Source organism: Anabrus simplex, chromosome 6 (assembly GCF_040414725.1).
Source record: "Anabrus simplex isolate iqAnaSimp1 chromosome 6, ASM4041472v1, whole genome shotgun sequence".
NCBI lineage: Eukaryota > Metazoa > Arthropoda > Insecta > Orthoptera > Tettigoniidae > Anabrus > Anabrus simplex.
The window spans coordinates 135,165,291-135,188,868 of NC_090270.1; positions in this window are offsets into that span (position 1 = coordinate 135,165,291).

Below are 23,578 nucleotides of genomic sequence, written 5' to 3' on the forward strand. Positions count from 1 at the left end.
GAAACATGAGACTGCAAAATTCACACATGACGAGGCGGCTGGTAACCGACGTCTCCCGCAAGGAGTTATGGGCAATCTAGGGAACTACTTTGAGGGTTACTCTCTGAGAATGAACATTATGTAGCACAAGGATTTTCTGGCTGACATTTTCGTCGCTTTGTATCTACACCTGGTAAAGCTACTCGGCATTTTTCGCACATTCCCCTCCACTTTACGCTCTCCACTCCCATCTGTATATTTCCATTTGTCTCTTAGATCCCGCAAGAATAGTTGCAATGACTTATGCCCCACTCCCCGTACAATGATTCATAAATTTAGTATCCCAAGATGGCGGCCCATTTGCAACACCCACTGATGTCATACCGAAGTCAGACTCGTATTGCTTAGTACACTAATCCTTCCTGTTTACAATGTGTAGAAGTACGATTTTTTCACATTAGTTTATGTACGATTCCGAGAAAAGGAAATAATTTTTCGCGCTATTTCGTCAAACAGGCTATGCCCCATCGCTTGAATTTCACTGTAATAATGTAAGTCTCATTTGTGTGATTTGTGAACTATTTATCTGAAAGATAGATATAAAAAAAGAAAAAAATATTGATAATCAATCATTATGCATTCTTGATTAGGACTTGATTAGAGAACGTTGCTCTGACCATAGCTGATGCCTTTGGTTAACATAACAGGCTACTTACAATCGCGCTATCTTTTAAGTGTTCTATTTAGCGAAAGAACATGTGAAGCACGTCACAGGAAAACCCTATTCCTAGAACATTAAAACGTACAGGTACTTCTGTCGAATTAAGAAATCCTTATTCTGTATTCTGTTTGCCCTCACATCCGTAATACAATTTCAAGCTCGTTATTTTCCACGAATTTCGCTACAGTTTCGTACTTGTCGCAAAATAAGTAAATTTGCTCATCGCTTTAATTCGTGAAAACGAAATCACTATTTTCTTAACCAGAATCATATGATTCGTTAAGATATCTCAAAATTGCTTCAAAATATGTTTCTCGCGTGTATCGTTAATGCGAAGAAATAGTGCTTGTATGGTGTATTGAACACTGCCATCGCATGTATTATCTAGAAATCATTTGGATTTTAAAACGTTCATGCTTTTGTGCCGAAACTCTAGACGTATCTACCTAAAAAAGTATGAATGTCATTGAGTTAATAAAACATTTCTTCCGTGCGACTCCACTGTAATAATATCACTTATCAGGCTGGAATGATGACGTGTTGACAGAAAGAAAAGCAGAGCAGAACAGTCCACAAGCTGGACATTCCCACGGCTGTGGCCTGGACCGCGGCCAGCGACTCGAATAATAATCAGCTTGCATATGCTCTCATTTTGATCATGTATATGCTCAGGTAGCTTACAAGGGTCCCCCTCACCATACCTCGCCTTTAAGTTAGGGTTAAGAAACAAAGACTGTCCTATGAGTAGGTAACTCCTGTCCAGAACCTACAAACCTTTCTCAAATCTTAATCCTAAGTCAGTGATTTTCTTTAAAATGTACCTCAAAATTCTATTGAATAATGGTATAACGTTACAAGTTTTCCATTATTTATTTATTTATTTATTTATTTATTTATTTATTTATTTATTTATTTATTTATTAGTATAGGAGGAGAAGAAATAGAGCAAGTCAGTAACTTCAAGTATTTGGGAAGTATGATCAGAGATATGTATTGCACAACAGAAACTAAGAAAAGAATTGCCATAGCAAAAGAAGGCTTTAGGAAAAAATCAAAATTATTTTGTGGACCACTAAACAAAGATTTGAGGAAAAGACTTGCTAAGTGTTACATTTGGAGCATAGCGCTGTATGGCGCAGAGACTTGGACATTGAGAAAGAAAGATGAGAGAAGATTGGAGGCACTAGAGATGTGGGTATGGAGGAGAATAGAACGAGTGAAATGGGAAGACCGGGTAAGGAATGAGGAGGTATTACGAAGAGTTGGAGAAGAACGAAGTATGTTACAGACCATTAGCAGGAGAAAAATGAACTGGATCGGACATTGTTTGAGGAGGGACTGTTTACTGAAAGAAGGAATAGAATGAATGGTGAAAGGCAAACGAGGAAGAGGAAGGAAAAAATATCAAATGTTGGACAATATCCAAGGAAATAAATATTCGGACATGAAAAACTTGGCGCAGGACAGGCAACAGTGGAAGAGGTTCATCCCATGACAAGACCTGCCATAAGGCAGAATACCTAGATAGATATTATTTACATATACAAAACCTATAGAATGCTCTACAAAGGAAAAGGAGGTAATTCAGTGGTCAGCTATCTAACTAAAGGCAACAAAGATTTTTTTCAAAAGACCTGACAAGTCATTCAGATGCGATACGGCTGATGGCTTGGTTGTCATTTCTACAGGTAGAGAAAGCTGACTGTTATATTTTTTCACAATAGACATTTGTAGAGATATGGTGAGGGAAAATATCTAGAAGTTCCATGAAGTTCTCCGTGTAATTTTCATTTCACACATTTTATTATTTCTTAGATTGGAGAGCGATTGTTTCCTGAGCCGAAGATAGTAGGCTCGATCGCGACACAATCAGCTGGAATGTGAATGTTCTCAAATACCCCAGCCTCATGTCAGTAGATCTATTGGCACGTAAAAGAACTCCTGTGGAACAAAATTCCGGCACACGCTGTCTCTGAAACGTTATCATACCATTTTACTTTGGTATTCGTTTAACGTCGTACTACTGTATTTCTGATAGGTTCTCGACAACAGTGGGGTACGTAAGGGGTAACGAAAGGAAGTATCCGTAGCCTTAATTTACGTACAGCTCCAGCATTTGCCTGGTGTGAAAATGAGAAGCCATGGAAAATCACTTTTTCTTTGCTACTTACTTTACGTCGCACCGACACAGATAGGTCTTATGGTGACGATGGGATAGAAAAGGACCAGGACTGGGAAGAAAGTGGCCCTGGCATTAATTAGTTAATTAATCACTTTTAAGGCTGCCGATGGTGGGATTCGAACCCACCATTTCCCGAATGCAAGCTCGTAGGTACGCGGCTTGTCTCACGCAGCGAACTTGCTCGATCAGAAAAGTTATTATTATTATTATTATTATTATTATTATTATTATTATTATTATTATTATTATTATTATTATTATTATTATTATTTGTTCGTATCGGCCCAGTAAGGACCACGTGCTCCTTCAATCGTTGCTGGTGTTGCTCTTTTCTTTCCTCCGTCCATGTCTTTCCCGTTTTCAACTTCGCCCTTTCTTGAAAAACCTAATGATCTTTTAGTTTCCTTCTGAGTAGGTTGCATTCTTGTATGTCTTCGTAAGCGATCCCCATCTCATGTAGGGCTCCCTTCGACCTTCTTCTCTTTAAAATAGGTGAAGGTCTGGTTCGATAATCATTCTTTGCAAGTGGCCATAAAATGCCATTCTCCTTCTCCGCATGACATCAGAAATCTTCTGGACATGAGTATACACCTCATGGTTATGGCGACGACTATATTCATCTTTGTCTTTAATTGGGCCAAGAATTTTCCTAAACATTTTTATTTGTTTATTTATTTAATTTCCAATTTTTATATATCAGGCCTTTCTTGTTCATAGCAAGGCATTCCGTTGCATACAAAGTATTATTATTATTATTATTATTATTATTATTATTATTATTATTATTATTATTATTATTATTATTATTATTATTATTATTATTATTATTTCATTCCTTATTCTTTCATGCGAAGTTTATGTTGTGCAAAAAAAAAAAAAAAACTGGCTGGGGAGATCTTCTGTAGATCTTCAGTCTTTCGCATGTAGAGGTTCTCGACAGACGAAACGCCAAAACTCCAAGACGATGATATTACTTGTAAAAATATAATAAAAATAATTTTGAAAAGATAGAAGAAAATGTGTTCAAGAACGAAAACGTATGTATTTTACAGACGATTTATTTCATGGCTCCAATGATCAATACGTTATAAGAATATCGGGAACTTCAACCAATCAACAGCTGTCCATCGCCACAATTTTATCATTTTCCTGTTATCGCGTTCATTTTATTGCACTACGTACACTTGTGTTTATAGCGCACTGAAACAACATGAGTAATATATTTTGACCACAGAGTGCACAATCAACAGGACGTAACTGCGAAATTCTGATGAAGCCGACATACTGGGAGACTGCGGCCCAAATTCAATACAAAAATAAAATAGTACTGAAAGTTGTGTTCTCTATATAGGTTATGAATATGTTTGTATTTGATTTGTTTGATTTATTTTATTCTGTATTTTAAATACAATTCGAGTTGCAAATTGTCCCATCCGAGGTTGGTAGATTCTTGAAGTCGTGAAGTCGGGAAAATTCATAACATGCCATGTTGTTGATGTTGACATGGGAAAACAAAGAGTGAACACATTAGACGTTCATTCGACTAAATTATCTCAGTATTGTAATCAGTCAACGTAGAGTTCCTGTTTCCCTGATAGCTAACTACCACTGAGCGACCTGTTAATGACAACAAAACGATGAAATTGTCACAAAAGTAGCCCAGGTGACGTCAGTTCAGATGACTGGCATTTCGAGAGCTGATGCCATACGTTATTATTATTATTATTATTATTATTATTATTATTATTATTATTATTATTATTATTATTATTAGTTTCACATCGTACCAACGCAGATAAGTTTTATGGGGACGATGAGATAGGAAAGGGCTAGGAGTGGGAAGAAAGTGGTCGTGGCCTTAATTAAGGTACAGCCCCAGCATCCAGCTGGTGTGGAAATGGGAAACCACGGAAAACAATCTTACGGGCTGCCGACAGTGGGGTTCGAACCCACTATCTCCCGCTAACCGCACGGCCAACTCACTCGATATAATTATTGTTGGTAGTATTAGTAGTCTGTTATAATAATTATTCCTGACCATTTTCCCAATTTATTGGGGTCGACACTTAAGTGGATTTGCGTCAGTTTTACAGTCGGGTGCCCTTCCTGATTCCAATCCTATGTAGAGAAATATATTCACAATTACGGTTTTTGTGGTGTGTATATTATAAATGAAGGGAAAGGATATTTATTAAAACGCACGAACACAAACAAGCAGTCCTCATGCCAGATGAATTAACCATATACAGTTGAAATCCCCGGCACGGCCAGGAATCGAACCATTGTCCCTTTGAACCGAAGGGCAGTACGCCGACCTTTCAGCCAAGGAGCTGGACGGTTGTTATTATTATTATTATTATTATTATTATTATTATTATTATTATTATTATTAGCTCTTAATAACACGAACTTATTGAGGAGAAACTACGTATCCCTTAGTCCCGCTTTCCTGACACGGGGTTGGGGATCAGGTGAGATGAAATTATATGGCGTGAGTTTACGGCCGGATGCCCTTCCTGACGCCAACCTGAGTTGAGGAACTGATGAAGATGAAATGGATAACGGTGAAGAAAGTTTTAAGAAGCTGGAAGGAATCGCTGTGATCTATGAACAGGAACTCTCCCGGCCTGTGCCTGGAAATGAAAATGAAAAACTACTGAAAGCCAAAACCAACTCGCCTCCGAATGCAGAGGTTGGCTCCACAGTTACAGCGCGTTAACACACTTCGCTCCGTTATTTAATGAGATATATTCAAGAGCTTCATTTATTCTGCAGTGAATTTAATGGCTTACGATGAAGATTACCGTTAGTCTACTAATGATAAACTATTAAAGAGAAAACAGTGATGAGCGTAAACATATTTATATTACACTTAATTTATTAGCTTACTATAAAAGATTTAAGTTCTTAACGATAAAATTTTAATGAGAAAATATTCTAGAGCGTAATCATATTTATTTTTACAGAGTACTTATTAGCCTACAATCAAAGATGTTTAGTTCTTAACGAGGAACAATTAATGAGAAAGTTTTTAAAAGTGTAAACATATTCATTAGTTTACAACTAACTATTTGTATTATTTATGAGCTACTTGCCCTTCGGGTTCAATTCCCGACCGGGTCGGGGATTTCGTTTGGTTAATTCCTAGAGCTAGGGGGATGGGTTTTTGCGTTCGTCTAAATACACATATTCATTTACATAGAACGCGCTACACAACCAACCAACAGAGAAACACGCAATAGAGTATGAATCCCTCCGCATAGGGTTGCCGTCAGGAAATGCATCCGACCCTAAAAGAATGGGCTAAATTCATACAAAGTGCCGACTACAGGTGACTGGGAAAAGCAGGAAGAAGAAATGAAGAACTTGAGCTTATCGCTTCTTACACCGGAGTTCAATTCGTTGAAATGGTGAAGACACTCACGTACTTCATATGTTTGTTAATGGTTAATACTTCGATTAAACTTTCTTCGCCAGCATCCTAAACTTAGGAAGTAATAATTTAGTACCTTCTTTCTCCCTAGGAAGGTCGTTGGGGGATTCTGGAAACACAACATGAGGACTGGGCAGAAGGGTATACTCGGTGACAGTAAGGGAGGGACCATATTGTGCTATGTTACCCTCAAGGTCGAGTATCCCACCAACTTGTATGTTATGTTCTTCATGAGATCACTCCAAAGAACGGTGTGTTTTGAACAAAACGATCTAATATGTAATGAATAATAATATTAATGAAATGAAACGTCGTATGGCTTTTAGTGCCGGGATATCCCAGGACGGGTTCGGCTCACCAGGTGCAGGTCTTTTTATTTGACTCCCGTAGGCGACCTGCGCGTCGTGATGAGTATGAAGACAACACATACACCCAGCCCCCGTGGCAGAGAAATTAACCAATGATGGTTAAAATTCCCGACCCTGCCGGGAATCGAACCCGGGACCCCTGTGGCCAAAGGCCATTACGCTAACCATTTAGCCATGGACCGGACATAATAATAATAATAATAATAATAATAATAATAATAATAATAATAATAATACCGAGCGAGTGGCTAAGCGGTTTGAGTCACGTAGCCGTCAGCTTGCATTCGGGACATAGTAGGTTCGAACCCCACTGTCGGCAGCCCTGAAGATGGTTTTCCGTGGTTTTCCATTTTCACACCAGGCAACTGCTAGGCTATATCTTAATTAAGGCCACGGTCGCTTACTTCCCACTTCTAGGCCTTTCCTATCCCATTATCGGCATAATACCTATCTGTGTCGGTGTGACGTAAGGCAACTTGTAAAAGGAGGAAGTCGCCCATGTCCGCCTGGTAGCTAGGCCTACCCCACTATTCTCACTCTTTTCAATCGTTAAAATTAATTTCTCTAGCACAGAATTAAAGTACAATTAATTTAGACCGGTAATCAACATCCTCTCCACAGCTTCCGCATTTAAGTCCAACCGATGGGTTTCCGTCACCACATTGTGGTCATTCTTACATCATGGTAAACAACCTATGATGGTTTTGAGATATGGCTCTATTAAGTGTTTCAGAGGTAAGAACACTGTCCTGAGAGCACCAGCAATTTAACTCAGCAAAAGCGCCTCCGTGACTGAGACAGCAGAGCTCCGGCCTCTCACCGCTGGGTTCCGTGGTTCAAATCCCGGTCACTCCATGTGAGATTTGTGCTGGACAAAGCAGAGGCGGGGCAGATTTTTCTCCGGGTATTCCGGTTTTCCCTGACATCTTTCATTCCAGCCACACTTTCCAATATCAATTTCATCTGTTAGACATTGCCCCAGAGGAGTGTGACAGGCTTCGGCAACCGGCACAGTTCCTATCCTCGCCGCTAGACGGGGGCTTCACTCATTCCATTCCTGACCCGGTCGAATGACTGGAAACAGGCTGAGGATTTTCATTTCCATGGACAACAACGTGCCCACTGGGCTGTGCGTGAGTAGAAATGAACAAAAACACAAAAATATCTGCTGTGTTCCAGTCGGGCTTGAGTAGAATTTCGCATATGATTGTCGTGTCTAGCTTGAGCTGAAATGCACATATACCCGTTGTATTCGTGTCGGAAGAGGAATGAGGGTCATAAATAATAAATTGTAATATTGGTGTTTGTTTTATGATGAAATTCACCCACAGTGTGACTGACAGGTTCATGTCAGGCTTGGGATAAAATTCACATATGATTAATGAGTTCGTTTAGGACTTAGGATGAAATTCACGTATGCCTGTGGACCTAAATGTTAGGCCACTTTAGACAATAATAATAATAATAATAATAATAATAATAATAATAATAATAATAATAATAATAATAATAATAATAATAATAATAATAATAATAAAGTAAACTCGCGTCCTTGTCCTGAGGTGGTGCAGATATTTTCAGCAACACCTCTAATGGAGGTGAGCTGCATTTACCTTTTTTGCCCACATACCAGCTCTCCTGTAGTTCTTAAATTTCTGGCAGTACCGGGGATCGAAACCGGGTTCCCCAGGACGGCAGCTAATCGTGCTGTTACCCTACGGAGGTGGACCTAATAATAATAATTATTATTATTATTATATATACTTGGTGAGTTCGCGTCGGCCATGGAATATGATTTACATTATACATTGTCGAGTTCTTATCGAGCTCAGGATGAAATTCACATCCATTAATATCGGGCTTACGCCGTTTTTCACATTTTTTTCATTGTCTTTATTTTTAGCTAGTGGTTTAACGTCGCACCAACACATCAAAGATTTTTCGGCGACGGGAAGATGGGAAATGGTTCGTAGTGGAAAGGTAACAGCCATGGCCTTAATTAAGGTATAGCCCCCAGCATTTACCTTGTGTGAAAATGGGAAACTACGGTAAACTATCTTCAGGGCTGCTAACGGTGAGATTCGAACCCACGATCTCCCGAATTCAAGCTCACAGTTATACATCCCTAACCGCATGGCCAACTCGCTTTATTACATATGATTCCCTCCTGAGGCCAGCACGAATTCGACAAGCAATCTCATCCCAACGCCGACATTATTATTATTATTATTATTATTATTATTATTATTATTATTATTATTATTATTATTATTATTATTATAAGTTGCTTTACGTCGCATCGACACAGATAGGTCTTATGGCGACGATGGGGTAGGAAGGGGCTATGAGTAGGAAGGAAGTGGGCGTGGCCTTAATTAAGGCATTTGCCTCTTGTGAAAATGGGAAACCACGGAAAACCATCTTCAGAGCTACCGACAGTCGGGTTCGAACCCACTATCTCCCGAATACTGGATACTGGCCGCACTTAAGCGACTGCAGCTATCGAGCTCGGTGACACGAATCTTATAATCATGTGTGACCCACATTCCTACTCGACACGAATACAATGGTTACATGGAGGTGTCGTGTGGTCAGCACGTCGAATCTTCTCGGCCGTTATTCTTGGCTTTCTAGACGGGGGCCGCCATCCCGCCGTCAGATACCTCCTCAATTGTAATCACATAGACTGAGTGGACCTCGAATCAGCCCTCAGATCCACGTAAAAATCCCTGACCTGGCTGGGAATCGAACCCGGGGCCTGCGGGTAAGAGGTAGGATCGCTACCCCTACACCGCGGGCCAGTTCGACCCAACGATCATATGCGAATTTCATTCCAAGACATTATTGGCATGCAAAATAATTCATGCGGGTCAAATTTCCGGCAACTCGGCGTCTCCGACAGCCTGGGTGGGACATAAAACCAATTATCATATGTGAATTTTATTCTAAGACCGTCGCGAACCTACGCATGAAACTCGCATTTATGTCTGTGGGGTTCGTGTCGGACTTGAGATGAAATTCACATAATTATCATATGTGAATTTTATTCTAAGACCGTCGCGAACCTACGCATGAAACTCGCATTTATGTCTGTGGGGTTCGTGTCGGACTTGAGATGAAATTCACATAATTATACTTGATGAGTTCCTGTCAGGGTTGGGGCAAAATTCACATCCACTTGTTGTCAAATTCGTGGTGAGCTTAGAAAAAATATCACATATAGGTAATTCTTGTCAGTGGTTGCAGAGTAGACTTCAGCCTACAAGTGGCCATGGCAGGACCGTGGCCTCACAGCTTTGCACTCCGACCGACCAAGCGAGTTGAGGACCGGTGGCCACGGTTCAACCGTGACACTACACCTCTGCTTTCGGAATACGTTGGGGCTGGTCCCCACTGTTGGCTGTCCTGAGAATGGTTTTCCGTGGTTTCCCATTCTCGTACACTAAGGCGAGTGTCGGAACTGTTCCTAGTATAGGCTACGGCAGCCAAACCCGTCACCTTCACCGTACATCTCCTTCACCAATTCAAATCTCTTTGCCCTGAGAGAAGGCCTCACCTTCTAAGAAGCCCACGTAACCGTTCAGCGTACGGAATAAAAAAAAAAATAGTACTAGTAGTAATAGGCTATAATTGATTGGTTCGTGTTGGGCTTGGTATGACATTTTACATATGCTTGTCGAGTTCATGGCGATCTTTTAAAGCGTACGGTGTTAACCAACTAATAATAAAATTATAAAATACCGACTGTTTTTCTCCTCTTTGAGAATACAGATCATGAGATCATCGAGAATCCACTCTGCTCTAATCTACTCTAACGTATTATTATTATTATTATTATTATTATTATTATTATTATTATTATTATTATTCACTGCTGTAAATGGTCAAGGCATTCGCTGCTATTTCTCCTCAGATAGGCAGACAACCTATCCTAAAGACCACCTTGACACACTTCCGAGTTCGAATTGTCTTACTTCCAAACAGAAAAAGCTAGTTGCCATTCGACTGAAATTCGACTCATCCTTTCCTTGTTCTAAGTTCGTCAGTATTTAGTGAATGTCGAAATAAATTTTAAAAACTCTTGTTTACATTTCCCTAGTTGCTCACGACGTCTGACTCCATTCCCCTGGTCGTAGAAGGGTAAGATAAAGAAAGGGATCCTCTTAGCTCATTAAGGTAAATGGAGGGTAGAAATTCATTCTTCTTAGAACACTGCCTCCACACGAAAGGAAAGTAATTTGAATTTCACACAATTGTGTACTATGAAAGAAGGGAGGAAGGAAGTTAAAAAGCCCCTTTCTTCTGCCAGAGTTGAGAGCAGAATAGATATATAGTACTCGAAATATAAACCTATATTCAGATACTATCATTAAACCTCGGATTTTAGGCAAATATCTCTTTTGTTCCTGAAGAGGAAACTTAAAATGAAGTTGTACTTACACATTTCATGCGTTTATAATGTTAAAAACGATGGTCCTATTGTGCCTAAAGATGCCCAAATTGACATTAGAATCCATATTCCTATAATTCCTATATTTATCCCTAAATGGATTTAAATGCTTTTAATTTATTCCGAGAAACTAAAATATTTTCCGATTCGTTTTCCGTACCGTGAAGAGTATATTCTTGAAATACTTCTCAAACTTCCTTTTTACAAGTTGCTTTACGTCGCACCGACACATATAGGTCTTGTCACAACGATGGACAGGAATAGGAGTGGGGAGAAAACGGCCGTGCCTTAATTAAAGTACAGTCCCAGCATTTGCCTGGTGTGAAATTGGGAAACCGCGGAAAACTATCTTCATGGCTGCCGAGAGTGGGGTTCAAACCCACTGTCTCCCGAAAAAACAAAATCTTAAATTCGGGAAGCTGTAAAACCACACGCCCCGGAAGTCCTTAAGAACCTCCGGCAGTAAACATGTCTACTGACTGCTAGAAACAAAACTCATTTCATTCTATGAGAACATTCCAGTTGTCTGTTTGTTCAGTGCGAGTATTATGTTGAAAGCGTCAGCTTCTAAAACGTCTTAAACAGCGGTTACAGGAGTTTCCCCATCTCACATCAGGTGGCAAAATAATATTCTGTGACGTTTGTAGCAAGGAGATGAGTGAAATTTGTTTTATATTATCACCTAAAAAGTCATTATTAATTTATCAAAATAAAAATTGCATTTGAATTGATAAATGCTTATTAAAATATGTAAAATTGGTGGTGTCTAAAATATATTTAAAACTTTTTTTATTTGAGAGCCTATTTTAGGCACATAAAATAAAAAAATTCGCACCTAAAGTCCGAGGTCTAACTATCACTACCATTACGACTACATTATATTGTTTCCATTTAAACATTTTGATGGTACAACCTGTCCCACAAAAGCCTAGCTGAGTAGTTCAGACAGTAGAGTACTCGTAAAGTTGTCGAGTTCAGTCCCAGTAGAATCTGAAGGTGCTCAAACACGCCAGTCTCGTCCCTCCCTCATTTTCTATGTTCTCTTTTAATACTTTACCTGAGCTAGTACATTTGGTCCATTATTTTATAAAAATACTAGTGACCTGACCTAGAGCCTCCGTGGCTCAGACGGTAGCGCGCCGGCCTCTCACCGCAAGCTTCCATTGTTCAAATCCCGATCACTCCGTGTGAGATTTGTGCTGAACAAAGCGGAGGCGGGACAGATTTTTCTCCGGGTACTCCGGATTTCCCTGTCATCATTCATTCCAGCAACACTCTCCAATATAATTTCATTTCATCTGCCAGTCATTAATCAATGCCCCAGAGGAGTGCGACAGGCTTCGGCAGCCGGCACAGTTCCTATTCTCGCCGCTAGATGGACTGGAAGCAAGCCCTGTATTTTAATTTTCACCAGTGATCTGACCTAGCTTTGCACGAGAGCTATTTAGAATTTACGGTTATAGGTTGCATAAGATGTCCTTGTAGACAATTGTTTTTCCTCTTGATGTATGTAAGTAGCTCAGAGCGACGTTTTTCCAAGGCCGGCAGCCTTTTAGCTTCCTCATTTAATGGGGATCACACTTCCAGTACCGGGTGTGGAAATATAAATATAAATATAAACCTGAATCGGCATTGCAAGAGATGTGTTCATGAAGTTAAAACATCATGTGTACAGTCATGACTTCAGATTCCAAACTCAGTGGCGTGTCGGGAAGTGTTACATGTTTATTGATGCTGCTTTACGGTGTACAAGGATGGACGCTGAAAGCTTCATTAATGAACTGCCTAAATGTTTTGACATAAATATGTCTTATGGTTCGCGGTCATCCGAAAGTTTGTGTAAGTGACGTGACAAAATGTATAACGAAGTGTAACCATAGCAACTGTGCAGGCTATGTCTGATGGCTAGTTACCATATGAAATTAGCAGCCGTTGATGGATGGTCTTGAAAGGGGGAGGTGGTAGTTGTGGTTATTATTGTTTTAAAAGAAAGTACAATTGGGCAACCATCCTCTTTATAACACTAATCAGAGGGGAAACCTGGAACGGATCCCACACTTTGAAAAGTGAAGGCATCGGACAAAGAAAGACAAGGGCCTCGTTGGGCATTAAAATGAAAGTCTCTCTAGGCCTCGGAAACTTTATACCGCCCGGGTCGGAAAAGAACAAGAGTTGACCAAGGGGGGTCGGATAGGAAAGATGAAAGTGAGGAGCCAGAAACAAGTAACTGGAAGCTATGCCAGGACTCAGCTGAAGGCTCGGTGGTCGTCAAGTCCCTGTGGGTGGGGGCGGTAGAATAACACCCACGGTATCCCCTGCCTGTCGTAAGAGGCGACTAAAAGGGGCCCCAGAGGCTCTGAACTTTGTAGCGTGGGTTGGCGACCACGGGGTCCTCAGCTGAGTCCTGGCACTGCTTCCACTTACTTGTGCCAGGCTCCTCACTTTCATCTATCCTATCTGACCTCACTTGGTCAACCCTTGTTCTTTTCCGACTCCGACGCTATTAGGTTTGCGAGGGCTAGGGAGTCTTTCATTTTCACGCCCTTCGTGGCCCTTGTCTTTCTTTGACCGATATCTTCATTTTTCGAAGTGTCGGATCCCTTGCAATTTTCCCTCTGATTAGTGTTATATAGAGGATGGTTGCCTAGTTGTACTTCCTCTTAAAACAATAATCACCACCACCACCCAAGTCAAGAGCCCCTATGGACTCTTTTAGTCGCCTCTTATGACAGACAGGGGATAGCGTGGGTGTTATTCTACCGCTCCCACCCACAGGGAACTTGAACGGGAGACATACAGTATTTATTATCATGTGATTTTCGTGGTTTCTTTTTTAGTAAATTTCGGCATAACCCTCCTGGTTCTCCCGGCGGTACCAGACGTATTTCAATTTTTGAAATGCGGACGTATCCCAGAATGTCGAAGATCCATGAGTGGATGGTCTAACCACCGACACCGGAAAATCATGCGAAATCATAACCTTCGCAAAAACGCAAGGAAGTAGCTTATTTCGTTCACATCTTACGAAATTACAAATATAGCCTGATACAACAGACTACAGCAGGGACGGGGGCGGAGATTGTCCTCGGTGCTTAATCTCCGACAGTTGTTGAACGACCACCAAGTACGGAAAGCCCACAATATCTCAACGCCGAATATTTCGCTTTTCCTCGAGGAATGCAAAAATAGCAACAAAGCTGTTAATAAAACGTTTTGTGCTTGGATTTTATGCACTTAAAGGTGCAGACTGAACGTCAAAATGTGGAGGTGTTAGTGAAATTTGCATTGGCTATACTAAATACAAATGCTTCTGTTGATCGAACCTTTTCAGTTGTAAATTCTCTGTGGACGGATGAGAACAATTATTTTATAATGGAAACAATACAAGCAATTTTTGTTGCCGAGACTCATTCTCAGGATGTTAGGTGTAAATCATTTTACAATCCATAGTTAAGTAATTCCAGAAACCAGAAGCTCACGTTCTGTACATTGTTGAAATGTTAATGGGTATGTTTGTATGTAATCAATTGTTATTACTTACTGAAATTTTCCTAGCCATTATGAATAATTGAACACTATTGTCCAGTTCACAATCGTTTGTAGTGTAAGAGTACTGTTTCGTCCCGCTTTAATGTATAAATTTATTAAATGTTCCGACTTGTGTCTGATATATTTGGTCTTGGCCACCTCTGCGGTGTAGTGGTTAGTGTCATTAGCTGCCACCCCAAGAGGCCCGGGTTCGATTCTCGGCTCTGCCACGACATTTGAAAAGTGGTACGAGGGCTGGAACGGGCTCCACTCAGCCTCGCGAGGTCAACTGAGTAGAGGGGTTTCGATCCCCACCTCAGCCATCCTCGAAGTGGTTTTCCTTGGTTTCCCACTTCTCCTCCACGCAAATGCCGGGATGGTACCTGACTAAAGGCCACGGCCGCTTCGTTTCCTCTTCTTTGTCTGCCCCTTCTGATCTTGTCACCCCCCCCCCCACTACAACGCCCCTGTTCAGCATAGCAGGTGAGGCCGCCTTGGCGAGGTACTGGTCCTCCTTACCAGGTGTATCCCCAACCCAAAGTCTCACGCTCCAGGACACTGACCTTGAGGCAGTAGAGGTGGGATCCCTCGCTGAGTCCGAGGGAAAATCCAAACCTGGAGGGAAAACGGATTAAGAAGGAAAGAAAGACGTTTGGACTTCCTGTCCGGCTCCATGGCTAAATGGTTAGCTTGCTGGCCTTTGGTCACAGGGGTCCCGGGTTCGATTCGCGGCAGTGTCGGGAATTTTAACCATGATTGGTTAATTTCGCTGGTATGGGGGCTAGGTGTATGCGTAGTCTTCATCAGCATGTCATCGTCAGCATGTCATCCTCATCACGACGCGCACGTCGCCTACGGGGGTAGATCGAAAGACCTGCACCTGGTGAGCCGAACATGCCCTCGGACACTCCCGGCACTAAAAACCATACGCCATTTCATTTCATTTTCATTTGGTCTTCCTAATTTAAATACATATAGAGCCTATATATAGAGCCTCCGTGGCTCAGGTGGCAGCGCGCCGGCCTCTCACCGCTGGATACCGTGGTTCAAATCCCGGTCACTCCATGTGAGATTTTTGCTGGACAAAGCGGAGGTGGGACAGGTTTTTCTCCGGGTACTCTGGTTTTCCCTGTTATCTTTCATTCCAGCAACACTCTCCTCTATCATTTCATTTCATCTGTCAGTCATTAATCATTGCCCCAGAGGAGTGTGACGGGCCTCGGCTGCCGGCACAATTCATATCCTCGCCGCAATTTGGGGGCTTCATCCATCCCATCCCTGACCCAGTCATTGACTGCAAACAGGTTGTAGGTTTTCATAGAGCCTATATAAAAATTCTAGTCAATAGTTGTTAAAGGTTAAAATATCAGTACATATTTCAACCCGTTATTAGGTCATCTTCAATTGTTACACTAAAAAAATAATAATGTAGTAGACCCTATAGGCTGAAAGGAAGAACATTAAGTATTTCTCACTTTATTTTTCACTTGTTATCGTATTAGTTTTCCTTGAGAGACGCTCATCTTCCGTTCTCTTCTTCTGTTTTCTTTTATATTTTGGCTAACATACACGAGATTATTCATGAGCTACCTACGTTTTCAACATGCTTTTAAGTTCCGTATCAGCGATATATTTTCATATTTTGCTGTAATACAGTCGTCATTGTCCTCGGAGTTAATTGTTCCATCTACAATACTACTAGGATCCTACTACAAATCCGCATTGCATAGTGTGCCAATGGGCCACCCATTTTGACAAAATCTTATTATTTGAATACTCTTCAGTTTAACATCAACAAGCGAAGCTTATCAAGTGAACTTGTTATTGCAAGTTAAAGCGCAATTTTTCAACATGTTTTTCTGTATTGTGTGATTTTATCCTGTATTTCGTTTTGACAATTCACTTTTTAACAAGTGATTAGCTATATTACTGAAGACGACCTAATAACAGGTTGAAAGATGTACTGATATTTTAACTATTTTTGACAAGGTGGACCTTACAATAAATTATTTTAATGGAACTGAAATGTCATATATATATATATACTAGTTGATAACCGGCGTGCGTTGCTAAGCCTCAATAAATAAAAGGTGTTTTAATTAATTCTAATTTATGCAATTTTTATTAACGTTTTTCTTCATTATTTATGGTTGTTTTGTTATTTATATAAATGGCTATTTATTTGTATGATCCATGATGTTCATTGCAACGCGAGTGGATACATGACATTTTTTGTTTTTCCATCTGGTGCGAAAATGAACAGATTCCTCGACAATGAGAATGAGTTGCCTAGTTACATGAAAGTACATCTCGAGCACGGCATATTGGATTGCTATTTTCAAATAACAGGCAATGAGTTTCCTAGTTACCTGAACCTCCAAGCAAGATAAGTACTTCATAAAACATGGCGGCGTGTTCCCATCCTCCTATATACAACATTTCTTACCGGACTATCATGATACAGAGTAAGTCGCTGTCACCTAGCAACAATCTATCCATCAAGGTCGATCCGAATCTTGGTGTAGCTTTGTAATTAAATTAATTACGTAAAATAAATATATTTCCGTTGACTTTTCAAGAAATGCAAGTTTTTGCTTACTATTGAGACGATTTGGAAGATTTTGGTACAAACCGCACCTTTTAACTCCCTCTGGTTTAAGAACTTGAGTTTTGTGAAACATACAATTCGGAACCAAAATCAAATTTGTAAGTTGTAATTTAAATGTCACAAAAATGTTTCAAATATTACAAGGCTGTCTCTGCTTGTAGGAAACTAGAGACACTGATCTGAAACGTAGATAGCCCGTGGGAACTTCAGTTATACTTTCTGTATCTAAACCACCTTGATCATCTACCTGCTACTGTGTGCTGTACACTGCACTTAACATGCTCTAGATGCTAAACTCAGGTAAACGCCAAAAGGTAAACGATGGCCGTGGGTCAAACTTGTCTTTCCCATTCCAAAGATGACCATTGCTCTACCTGATACAGTTTTTTTAAGCTCGGACAATAGTCTGGACCATCTAAAATGTTCTGCCCTATATGTGGGAAGTGCAGGTCACCGTACCACCCTTCCGCCAAAGGTTCTTAGATGACCGACGGCCGGGCAAGCCCTTCCACTCCAGTGCGGACATAAGATGACCATTTCTCTACCTGTTACATTTTTTATTCCAACAAAAGAATACTTCATATAGGAAGTAGTCTTCAGGTCACCTCCCCTGAGGGTTAAGATGACCGCAGGTCAACCCTTCACCACACCCGAAGATGACCACCTTCCTACCTGCTATATAAGGAACAATAATAATCTGGACCATGTGAACATGTTCTGCTCTATATGGTAAGTTAGTCGGCCCATTTACATTCATCTGGCCGAACTTTCCCTCGGATGACCAACCCTTTAAGGTCCCTATCCATTTCTTTACCTGGACGATAATCTGGACCGTGTTCTATATCAAACCCCCTCCAATATATTTCTTCTGACCAATGGGCACTGAGAATGACCATCAAGGTTCCGTGTTGAAGCCGATTTTTAAATTTTTTATGAAATGATGTAAAGCATGGGAAAATTCGAGCTTACGATGTTCATATGAATCCCTTTCACACCCAGGAATTAATTTCTCACTCAAAAGGTTTCAGTCATTCACGATTCCCTGTTCCTTTTAACATTCGAGGCTGTCCAGTATATAATTTCTCGCAGATCTGCCGGTTACGTTCGTTATACGGATTTTAAGCCTGACCAGGCAGGCCGTTTATGATAGCCAGCGAAGTGGTTGGTTTTTTTTTCTCCTGTGATCAACAACACAAAATAAATACATGCTTTCTCATCCAGTATTAACAGATAACCGTTAGAGAATTTTTAATAGTAGTTTCATTCTTGGAATATGTGACGGCTGGCAAGTAACCGCCAGAAGAAGCCGTTGTAGAAGTATGACTAAAAGGTGTTACCGTTTTAAGCAAGTATTATTCATTTCGTGACAACTAAACAATGAATGAGTAATCGGAAATCATATAAAAACCCGTACCTTACTTGAACGTTCGAGAAAGGGTCTTAACACATCGTAAAAGGTCTTATTGATACAGAATGCCAAATAAAACTGTTATTTACAGTTGGGCGGTATCGACATTTCCAGACGTATGCTCCTCTTAACCCCATCCCCACCACTTGCTACATGTATATAAGGAACCTTCCCAAGAGCAAGCGTTCAGTAAGCCCTTAACAAGCATACGGGTTGCATCGTAAAACAAATTGAAATGGTTATAAAATAGAAATGAATAATGTATTTTAGAAATAGGACTTCTCCAATCGAACACATTTTCTACAAAATGCAAAGAAAAAAAACGCTCTGGAAGACAATTTATTTTGGAAACTTCAATTTATTTTGCCCAATATTAAATGCAAACCTCCAGACACCGTGTTCAATAAAATCAGTCCAATGCCAATTTCTATAGATTTTTAAATATGCTATGAAGATGTACTGTTTCTGAAAAAAAAAATTAAGAAAATAGTTTATACAAATGAAGGCACATGCTTCCCTTAGTACACCGTCACGGCATCGTCCTACATAAGAGGCTTGCAGTGGTGTCTCAACGGCGCACTCGCCACCAGCGTCTTGGAAAGGTGTAGCAATCCACTGCTACACTGTGGCGAAGCTCTGGTAATTTCACGATTGAAAAGGCCTGAAGGGTTTAACTATTTTTAACATTCGCAGTCGGTGAAATTAAATTATGGTTTCCTTCTAATCTATATAAATAAAGTTATAGGGGGTCCGCTGTCTGTAATTTCGTTTGTTTTGCCAATTTTTCAGATATTTATCCGTTTTAGGTCAACTCCAGATCGAATCGGTGGTTTTTATTTTTCGTGTCTGTTTGTCTATTCCACCATCACGGCGAAACGGCTGGATAGATCTCTACCAAACATCATATTTCGAGTATGCTCATCCCAGGGAAGGTTGTGTTATGCATATCATTTAAAAATGTTTGAATAGACGGGGGGTGGGGGGTTATAGGAAAACCAGAACGGTTTTCCTCCATTTTCTCTTATTCTATTGATTTTCTGTAAGCTCAGTGGACTCTTCATTATAAACAACTTTTGTTGTGTTCATAATTTAGCTTACTCTTCTAATGACGGAAAAAATTACTATTTTCTGCGAGTATCATGCTCTGCATTGAGTGACTGACAGACCAACAACGAACCTACAGGTTACCATGGCAACGTCTCTGCTTGCCAGCAGGGAAGTAACGTATTGCCATTTTCGTCATCATTCCTGTAAATTCGTTGTTGTTCCTTGGGTAGAAAGTAAGAAAGACGTCAATCTGCCACTCTGCGGAATATTGGCGGAATATCGATGGAGGTTATAGCTGTCCTCGAATAGCTTAAGTAATAACACCATTAGTCATCTTATCTGTTTACCTAAGAATTCCTGCGCCTAAATTTCTCCTCTGTTACCGCTTTCATATATCCATAACTCATACCAGCATAATTTATTGAGAAGCATTTGATTTTCCAATACATCCACTTGGTATTTACATACTTGTCCTATCCGGCTGTCCTCAGTTATAATCCATTTTCTATTCTATTTTCTATTTCAACTTTCTGGACTGTATTATTTTCTTCCTTAATTACTCCGTATGTATGCGAGTGCTAATCCCGAAACCTGGACACTTTTCTTTGAGGAAATATTCCAAGCTATGCACATGTATAACTTTTGGCCCCGGAAAATAGCGAAATATGGATGCAATTTTAATGACGGTGCAGATCTTCGTTTCGGGATAATTGGTGGCTAAACGGTAAGTCGTATTACAAAACAGATAACATAATCGCCGTTCTATTTGGAGAGATCAAGCAAGTTTTTTTTACGTCGCACCGACACAGATAGGTCTTATGGCGACGATGGGACAGGAAGGGGCTAGGAGTGGGAAGGAAGCGGCCGTGGCATTAATTAAGGTGTCTGGTGTGAAAATTTGGAGAGATCAACAACTTTCGTCGTGTGACTTATTGTCGTGTCTCGATTGTTGATACGTTAGGTAGCGCTGCATTTCTCGGTTATAATCAAATTTTTTGAACTGACTGCGACTTGCATTACAAAAAAGGAGTCTTTATAATGAGAACTCTCCATATCTAGTGTGAACGGCAGTTGCCAGGTGAGCCAGTCGTTATAGTAGAAACTCCCGAACTCGATTGTGATTGGCAGTAGGAAATGTGGCCTGCCATTATCCTCAAAACTTCCCCAATGCCTACCTTACATCGTAAACAACGTTTTCCGTCCTCCCTGTTTTGTTTCTAGGATAGCGCTAAGAGGCGTGCGATTTAATATAATCTTACTCACTGCCTTTACAGTAATTTACGGAGAAATCCGTATACGATATAGAATACCGTAGCGAAGCACAGGTACATTTGCTAGTTTTTGATAAGTATAAAATCAATGTTAATAATCTAAAATTAATATAGAAATCATAATTTGTTTTACAGCTGCCGACAGTGGGGCTCGAACCTACTATCTCCCGAATACTGGATACTGGCCGCACTTAAGCGACTGCAGCTATCGAGCTCGGTGAAGCTTTCTTGTATCACCATGACGATTCCTCAGCTGACGCCATTGGCCAAGCTAACAGACAAAAGTCATGGTAGCCTATCCTGATAGAATTTATGGTTCCAACTTCTTTTAATGTAATGCTACATATTCCAGTGAATTAATAATAATGTTATTGGCTTTACGTCCCACTAACTACTTTTAAGGTTTTCGGAGACGCCGAGGTGCCGGAATTTAGTCCCGCAGGAGTTCTTTTACGTGCCAATAAATCTACCGACACGAGGCTGACGTATTTGAGCATCTTCAAATAACACCGGACTGATCAAGGATCGAAGCTGCCAATTTGGGGTTAGAAGGCCAGCGCCTCAACCATCTGAGCCATTCAGCCCAGCCCTGTGAATAAGGAGGAATATTGGGCAGCAATGAAGGCTTAACAATTCAAAATTATGAACAGTCAGTCCATCGGTATTATTATTCCCTGTAACACGATACTCTTTATATTGAAGTTCTATAGTCTTATATGAACAAATACAACTCTTCTGCGTGTATCTATTTGGATCAGACACAGCACATTTCCAGGAGAAGTGTTGTTTCTGAACAAAACTGAAATATTGAATCGTGCCTGAAAGCTAGAGATACAATAGAACTTCATTAATCCGGACTTAATTGAGGCTCCAGGTTGTCCGAATTAATGAAAGTCCGGATTAAACAAAATAACTTATGAAATGAACTAAGGTTCATATTTACACACTCTGTTCAGTAAAAAGAACGTGTACAATACAGTATTTTAAATTTAAGAAATACAAAGTTTATTTAGTATCCAAGATATAATGCAATACAGTATTAGGCCCTACATAATACAGAATAACTAGTACAGTACAGAATTAAAACATGGCAATCAAGGCACACCTTCATTTACCACACTTGACACGCTTACTGGTTTTAAGAAAATGCTCATCTTTTGTTGTCTTCATTTGACATTAAAATCTTTAATAATTAACTCACGCAGATGTGTCAAATGTTTTCATCTTTGTTATCTTCAACGTATTTAATGACAATGTTTAGAAGGTCTTTAATTTCATAAATTTTGGCTTAGGGTTAATAATATCACCTGCTTCATCCTGGTCATATTCATCCGTTTCAGAGCTTTCTGCAGCGATCACACTTTCAACGATCTCCTCTGTTAAAAACTTCCTCTTAAAATAAAAATCACCACCACTACTTCTGTTAAAATGTGATAATCTGGATCATCTTTATCTGCTTCTAGCCACAACTTAATGTCTTCCAGTGTTGCTGAATTTTCACCACCTTGGTGGAGGATGTTGTTCTTTTATAAAAAATTTATTCCACGACTAAATCAAAGTTGATGGTTTTACATCCTTGACAGCAGACGCGACATTAAAAGTGAGGGATCTAAAATTATAATTGCATGTATGTATTATTATTAAACGACTGTCCGAATTAAGCGAAGTCCGGACTTCTTTTTAATGCTATTTGTTCAGGGCGTCGACCTACAAAGATCTTTTTCCCCTACTTGCACCATATGTTATGAACCTGCGTGTATTTGGATATTGCGGAAGTGTAAAGTGTTGAATGTGAGGAAAGGCCAGGGATATTAATCATCATCATCATCATCATCATCATCTGTTTACCCTCCAGGTTCGTTCGGCTTTTCACTCGGACTCAGCGAGGGATCCCACCTCTACCGCCTCAAGGGCAGTGTCCTGGAACTTCAGATTCTTGGTCGGGGATACAACTGGGGAGAATGACCAGTACCTCACCCAGGTGGCCTCACCGGCTATGCTGAACAGGGGGCTTGTGGAGGGATGGGAAGATTGTAAGGGATAGGCAAGGAAGAGGGAAGGAAGCGGCCGTGGCCTTAAGTTCGGTACCATCCCGGCATTCGCCTGGAGGAGAAGTGGGAAACCACGGAAAACCACTTCCAGGATGGCTGAGGTGGGAATCGAACCCACCTCTACTCAGTTGACCTCCCGAGGCTGAGTGGACCCAGTTCCAGCCCTCGTACCACTTTTCAAATTTCGTGGCAGAGCCGGGAATCGAACCCGGACCTCCGGGGGTGGCAGCTAATCACACTAACCACTACACCACAGAGGCGGACGATATTAATCATTTACAATTAAAAACCCCTGACCCGGCCGTGAATCGAACCCAGGGCCGCCGAGTGACAGGCGGTCGCGTTCCCCTCTACCGGACTAATGGGGAAAGAATGAATGAGGTTCTATTGTATATTGTAAAAGTGTTCTTTCTGCACAGAGGGGGGATGTGATTACGGTAGCGCAGTGGCTTAGCTGCTGACTTTGCAGCCGGGATACTGGTCGATCCTGAATGAAACTTTCGCCCAAACTTTCACGTGGCATCAGGAAACG